This window comes from Callorhinus ursinus, unplaced genomic scaffold (assembly GCF_003265705.2).
Source record: "Callorhinus ursinus isolate GAN/ISIS: 27379988/994484 unplaced genomic scaffold, GSC_fseal_2.0 scaffold3, whole genome shotgun sequence".
In the NCBI taxonomy this organism is placed as follows: domain Eukaryota; kingdom Metazoa; phylum Chordata; class Mammalia; order Carnivora; family Otariidae; genus Callorhinus; species Callorhinus ursinus.
In genome coordinates this window covers 48,122,236-48,129,348 of record NW_027397065.1, presented here as the reverse complement: position 1 = coordinate 48,129,348, position 7,113 = coordinate 48,122,236, and the positions used below count along the sequence as shown (strand labels likewise).

The 7,113-nt window shown below is 40.7% G+C and overlaps 1 pseudogene; it reads right to left on the bottom strand.

The window, feature by feature from the left end:
- Positions 1 to 5,471: 5,471 nt before the first annotated feature.
- On the bottom strand, positions 5,472 to 6,477 carry LOC112819733 (UBX domain-containing protein 2A pseudogene; annotated as a pseudogene).
- Positions 6,478 to 7,113: the final 636 nt, after the last annotated feature.

The window sequence follows — 7,113 nt, the reverse complement described above, 5'->3', positions numbered from 1 at the left end:
AAAATCAAAAAATTTCAAAAGCATTTTTCCTTGAACTTCAAAATATTAGTTGAATAATTCTCCCTGGACAGGTTAACATCTGCACCAGAAAGAATAAAATACAGTGTCTTTAATTCTGTGAGCTCTAGATTTTGGAAGGGATCGAGGGTCACTGAAGTAAAGAGATGAAAAGTGGGCATAAAGGTATCTCTCTATAAGGTTCTCAGAGGAAAAAGAAGAAAGACTTTAAATCACTACTGGATAATGTTAGAATTTACAAGTAAATTCTCCTTCCACACTCTCTCTTCCCTTCCCTCTGTTTCTCTCCATAGCACTTATATAATCAACACACAATATGTTTATTTAATTATTGCCTACCTCTTCAACCAAGAATGTGGACTCCATACAGGCAATGACTATGCCTGTTTTGTTCATTACTTTATCCCTAGCTCCTAGAGCAATGCTGGTACATAGTACTAACAGGTAATAGCTGAGTATTTGTTGAAAAGTATTGCATTTCTACAACTCTTACTCTAAATTACGTATTTTAATAACATGAAAACATTATAGCAATACCAATTGATGGGTATGTTCGACTATTTAAATAAAGAGTTCTGCATTCATACAAAAATCAGAAATGTTATATTATAAGCCACGTCTCCATTTACTGTATAAATTGGAACTATAGTTGACTTTATCATCAATCATGCCAGTATCATCTTTGCAGCCAAAGCAACTCAGAAGAAGCAAACAAGCTGTAGAACTGTGCTATTACATTAACCACCAGCCAGCCACATGTGGCTATTGAGCACTTGAAATATGGTGAATCTGAAATAGGATGTGCTGTAAGTAAAACACACACACACATGCACGTGCGCGCGTGCGTGCGTGCACACACACACACACACACACACACACACAGGAATTTAAAGCCTGAGTACAAAAAAAAAATGTTAACTATTTCATTAATAATTTTTACTTTAGGGCACCTGGGTGGCTCAGAGGGTTAAGCGTCTGCCTTCGGCTCAGGTCATGATCCCAGAGTCCTGGGATCAAGTCCCATGTCAGGCTCCCTGCTCCTTGGGAGCCTGCTTCTCCCTCTCCCTCTCTCTCTCTCTCTCTCTCTCTCTCTGTGTCTCTCATGAATAAATAAAATCTTTAAAAAAAATAATTTTTACTTTAATCACATGTTGACATATATTTTATTTTATATATTTGGGTTAAATAAAATGTATTTTAAATTAATTTCTTCTGTTTCCTTTTCCTTTCTTTAATTTGACTATCAGAAAATTGAGAAAATGTGTATCTCATATTTCTGGCTTATAGCTTGTATACCAGAAAATTGAAAGTCTGTGGCTTGAATTTGTGCCCTATGTCCTACTTCTGTTGGACAGATACCCTACGGGGTGAAAGCTGCAAACTGAAGCCTGGAAAGTTGAATGATGGACACTGACGTCCCTTTTTGTCTCTGGCTTGACTGTTCCAGGAGGCATCAAAAGCCACTGTTATAATAAAAACTTTCTCTTGGCTACATTCTTTTTTTCTTGAGCCAACTGTTTAATGTCTTCACAAGGTGATGCATTTTTTATGCCAAGGATTTCCGGGAGTGGAATTCCTGACAAAGCCAATGTCACAGAGGGTAGCCACAAAGTGCCCTGGGTACATGACAGTTTTGACGTCACCGAGTTTGATATCTCTCTGAAAAATCTCCCACATCAAATTAGCAACACTGAAAAAACCTGGCTTCTCTCAATCTTTAATCCTTTGCTACAATGCAGTTCATAATATCCTCTCTTCTTGGGAGTCCTTTTTCATTCCTCGTGGATTTCAAATGTTTTCTTATCTAGTCATATTAACAAGGAGCCTTTAATGATTGCTCAGCTACTCTTGGTGTCTTTTTGTTTCGTCTCTCATCACCCAGAGAGGGATTAAATTTGGGTTCACACTGCCCTTCTCTCTAACTCAGCAACACTCCAAGACAAAGCCTTCTCGTTCTCTATTTCAGTCCTGGTTCTCAGGAGACAACAGTTGGAATGATAGAATGAATCTTCTTAAGCCCCCCAGGAATACTACCTATAATGTTCAGCTCATTTCTCAAAACCAAAAGAAGCCCAGAGGAACAGCTCTGACTTCCCACAATCCAAGGTCTAGATACCACCCATGTCCCCTTCCCTATTTTCTCAGGCCATGTCCACTGGTGGGACTTGTTTATAATAGGACTAGAAGACAGGGAGATCAGGTAGTGTAGTCTTCAGACAAAGCACTTCAGAATCACTAGGGATCTTGTTAAAAACACAAATCAGCCTACAGTTGGAGAATCAGAGGAAACTATAACCAAGTGTCTGGAAAGGAAATCATAGGGAGAAAATTAAGGGAGAAGCAGACAAAAGGGCAGGCATGAGCCTTCCCAATGGGTGATATCATCATAACATAGGAGCTGAAGCCCCAGTTCCATACCACTTTGTAAATTTCCAACCTCAAATGTTTTTCTTTAGAACACATTGCCCATTGAACAATACTCACGAGCATATTGTCTCCCAATGTGTCTTTACCAAAGACAGCTGAAGCTTTGTGCCAATGTTTGTGGAAAACACATCAGGCTACGGCTATAGATAAGAAGCTATGGGTTCTTATTAAAAGGAAAGAAGGAAAATAATAAAGGGGGAATAATAAGGACCAAGAATCACAATCTTGGACATAAAGACACTTGGGACCAGCAGCCAAGATGAAAATCCTAAATATACATATGAATCCAAAGTAAGGAAATAAAAGAAAATAAAAAAGAAACAAGCTTTAGGGAAGAGGATAAAGACACATAGTAAAGGAAAAGAGAAAAAAATGTTCATCTTGTAAGAAATTGATCTGTACTTCAGAGTCTAGAGTGGGATTAATAGCTATGGCTGAGAATTTAGAGTCGTGAACAGATTTCATTTGGAGGCACTGGTGCTCCTGTGGACAGGTTTGCTTGGAACCCAGGAAAGACAACTAGCATACCTCCTATAGGGTTGTCCCTGTCAACACCTAATGCAAGAATGTTTAGCTTGAGGACCATTAGGGCTATCCAAAGAAATTTACCAACAGAATATATATGTATATGGAGAGAGACTTACTATAAGGAATTGGCTCACATGGTTATAGAGACTGAAATGTCCCAAGATCTTCAGGGAGTGGGCAAACTGGAGACCCAGGAGAGCCAATGATGTAAGTTCCAATTTGAAGTCCAACAGGCTCAAGAACCAGGAAGAATTGATGTTTCAGTTCAAGTCTGAAGGCAGGAGAAAACTTTTGTCCTGGCCCGAGGCAGTTAGGTAATAGGAGGGCCAGACTTTTGTTCTATTCAGGCCTTTAACCGATTGGATGAGACCCACTCCCAGTTCCCTATTAATCTCATTTGGAAATACTCCCAAACACCTTCCAAAATACACCCAGAAAGTTTGACAAATACCTGGGCATCCCATGGCCCAGCCAAGTTGACACATAAAATTAACCATCACCGGGACTCTCCCAACCAGTTGCAAACACACCTGATACCAGCCTCTACTGCAGCTCAAACTGTAGACCCCAGGAATTAACTTTAAAACAATAGCATCATCAGCTCCTGCCCAGTAAAAGCTGGTTTTTTTAGGAATACATCACGTGAATTAAACAAGAGGATCTGAACACCTCACTTAAGTAAATCACACCTCAATTAAAAAAAAGAAGCGGAATGAGGACCATGCTGCTGCCACATTATCTACAGTGAAACCCTCTTGCTTTTCTATACCTGTTAGAGCAACTGCAGTCTATGGACAAATGCTCATCTGTAGAGTCTAGAGTCCTGAGCTGAAGAACCACTATTAGAGAGGGGGGATTCCCCCAGACCACCCCCAGTTTTGATCATTCACTAGAATGCAGGACTCAGCACATAGCTAATAGTTATTACAGTATCCTTATCATAGGATACAAAGCAAAATGAGCAAAGGGGAAGGCACATGGGGCAAAGTCTAGAGGAAACTAGGAGCAAGTTTCCAATAGTCCTCTCCCAGTTGAGTCACATAGGATTGTGCTTAATTCCTCCAGCATCAAATTATGACGTGTGTGAAGTGCTGTCTACCAGGAAGCTCATTAGAGACTCAACACCCAAGGTTTTTACCGGGGGTTTCTCATGTAGACACCCTCTGCCTGGCACAGTCTAAAGTTCCAGACTCCCAGAAGGAAAGCAAGGGTGTAGCATAAACCACATCATTTGTACAGTTTAGGCACGGGGAGAGAATCATTTAGGGAATTATGGGAACCTCTCAAAATCCAACTTTTCAGACACCAGCCAAGGGTCAGTTGTGTAAGCAGGCCTCTCTAAGGACAACATTCTTTATTAACCTTTTCCTGCACAGACAGTAAAGAATTCCTGCACCCACCCACCAGATCCGCAATGAGCAGAATGGAGAAAAGTAGTCACTTCAGAAAGGATATAGGAAAAAGGAAAGGTCACAAAAGTTTGGACAAAAAACTGGACTTACTTCTGCCACAATATAAGGAGCTTGGAGACACAGAAGTCTGTGGAGGGCTGGAGTGGTACCAATTATTTCAATGGTTACACAGGAAGATGACAGAACTTTTCAGAGAATGTGCCTACTCTGGCAGAACACAGGGACAGAAATCACAAGGTCCTCACTGAGTGACTTAGCATATCCAGAGGTCCTATCCACACCGGTAACCTGCTGCAACAAAAACGCCAAGTCTGAATGTTCACTTGGACTACCTGCAGCGCCTTGAGCAGAAGTGAGCCTCCCAGCAGGGATAAGGAAGACAGACAGTTTGCAGAGTTGTAGCAAGGAGAAGGAACACAATTACCAAATACTAGCAATTGAATGAACTGATCTTCAGAATGTTACTATTTAATTATTTATTGCATACAAGTTCTATTGATGTTAAATAGGGTAGATTTTGCTATTACTAGAGTTTCTTTGGTTTTAATAAAATATGCTCTTTTTATCATTCAGAAAATAAAATGTAAAACTCACCTTTAATTCAAGGAACATTACAAATATATTTTTGCTTTGTTTGGTCATGAGGTTAGAACTGCAAATATGTAGCATGTTAGAAGAAAACTGCCCTTAAATCAACAAAATATAAGGGCATTATGGAATAGAGATCTTGAGGCAGGGGTTTGGTTGGTGGGGGTGAATCTCTGGTAGTATATTACGACTCTTGCTTTAAGATGGGGATTTAGGGTATTTAAAAGGTGATTGTTTTTATTTCTTAAAGTGACTGCCTGAAAATTCTTGTATCATCTGAGAATAACTGAAAGGACAAAGGAAAATCTAAGTGCAAAAATGCCTTGGATGGTGCTGATAACTCTCCATCTCAGAATGAAGAGATTTTCTATGCTTATGCCCAAGTGGTTTTTGCATTTTAGCTAAAGGGACAGTCCCTTTATATTTTTTTTTTGAGATTAAAATATTTTATTTCCCTAAAAAGAAACAACCTTAGATTGGAATAACAAATCCCCTCTTCCATTTCCCACCTGTTTAGTTTGACTTCCTCCCATTTAAAAGGAATTTGGGTCACAGAAAAACATTCTAAGGCACCATTTAAATATATGCTTCTTGGGGTGCCTGGGTGGCTCAGTCCTTAAGCGTCTGCCTTCGGCTCAGGTCATGGTCCCAGGGTCCTGGGATCGAGCCCCGCATCGGGCTCCCTGCTCGGCGGGAAGCCTGCTTCTCCCTCCTCCACTCCCCCTGCTTGTGTTCCCTCTCTTGCTGTGTCTCTCTCTATGAGAAATGTTAAATTTCTGGACAATCCTTTTTCCATTGGCTAACCAGATCTGTACATTAGTGATGGGTTGCAGATCGTTTAGTTGAACAACAGACAAATTATTTTTATTCTCAACTTCAATACTCTTTGCCTTAGAAACAGTTTTTGGTGTGGCACTTCCTAGTCTGTGACCCTGTCCTGAGAAGGGCTGGAACACAGGCTTCGTTGACATACATACTTCATTTTTTTTGTTTTCAACTTTAACATCCACCTCCTCTTTATCAAAAATTCCCTGTAATTCCAAAGGTAATTCCCCTTTTTTGATGGAGTTCAGAAACTGCTGACTTGCACCAGCAGAGTAACTTCTGAAATCATCATTGACTGTGAATCCATTTTTCCATAATTTTATACTTACATCGACCTGTTTCTTCTGTTCAGTGGGAGACATGCATTTGGCACCAACCTTCTCAGCTTCCTCAAAAAGGCTGTCAACAAAATATTCACAATTTCTTTGTTGATCATCACTAAGAGGTTGGTTGTCAGATCCTGTTTCACAAACCCATTCTTCTTTTATACTTTCAAGATTATCTACTTCTTTCATTCTTTTGTCTTGCTCCGGGCGCGGCCGCACCGCCGCCTCCCGGCCTGGTCCTCCGTTCGCTCAGGGGCCGCGGGTGCCACCGCCACTGTCGGGCTGCAGTCCCTCAGACAAGGAGCACCGCCGCCCCCAGACCCGCTGAGGCTCGCGGGCCACGCCACTGGGACCGGCCCGCCTCCTGGGGCCTCCGCCGCTGGGCCAGGGACAGTCCCTTTAAATATGTAAATATCTTTCAGAATCCAAAAAAGACTTCAGATACCAACCCCAAGGGAAGATTGAAAAGGAAGATGTGCCCATCTGTTAGCTTAATAGCAAAGTCTTGGAGCCTGGGAGGGCATAAACGGTGTCTTCCAAAGCATATCTTACTTTTTTCTGATTCTATTATATTAATAGTCATCTATTAAGAATTTGTTGTTTACAAGTCTAGAAAGTTGAAATCTGAAGCTAAGGGGAGCCACCATCTTTGTTAGGTTAGACAGGATCTAGGGAATTGCAAAGAAAAAATGAAATTTCTGCCTCAGTCTATGAATGATAAAAGAGTCTGTCCAGAGATGTAATCATCCAATAAATAGTGCTGTGTCCCACACTCATGGGAAAGATCCTCTAAAAGCTTTCATCATTGCAGGTGTCTTGTGTCTTCCTCCATCTTCCTTATCACTAACAAGTGGTAGAAATAGCTGTATTAGGTATTTACCTTTGGGGGGAAATCCTGTTATGTTAAAATGTACTTGATGATTCTATCTATCATAAATCTGAGTGTAGAAATACAAAACACAGAGGAAGGAAACTAGATTGTGTTCCTG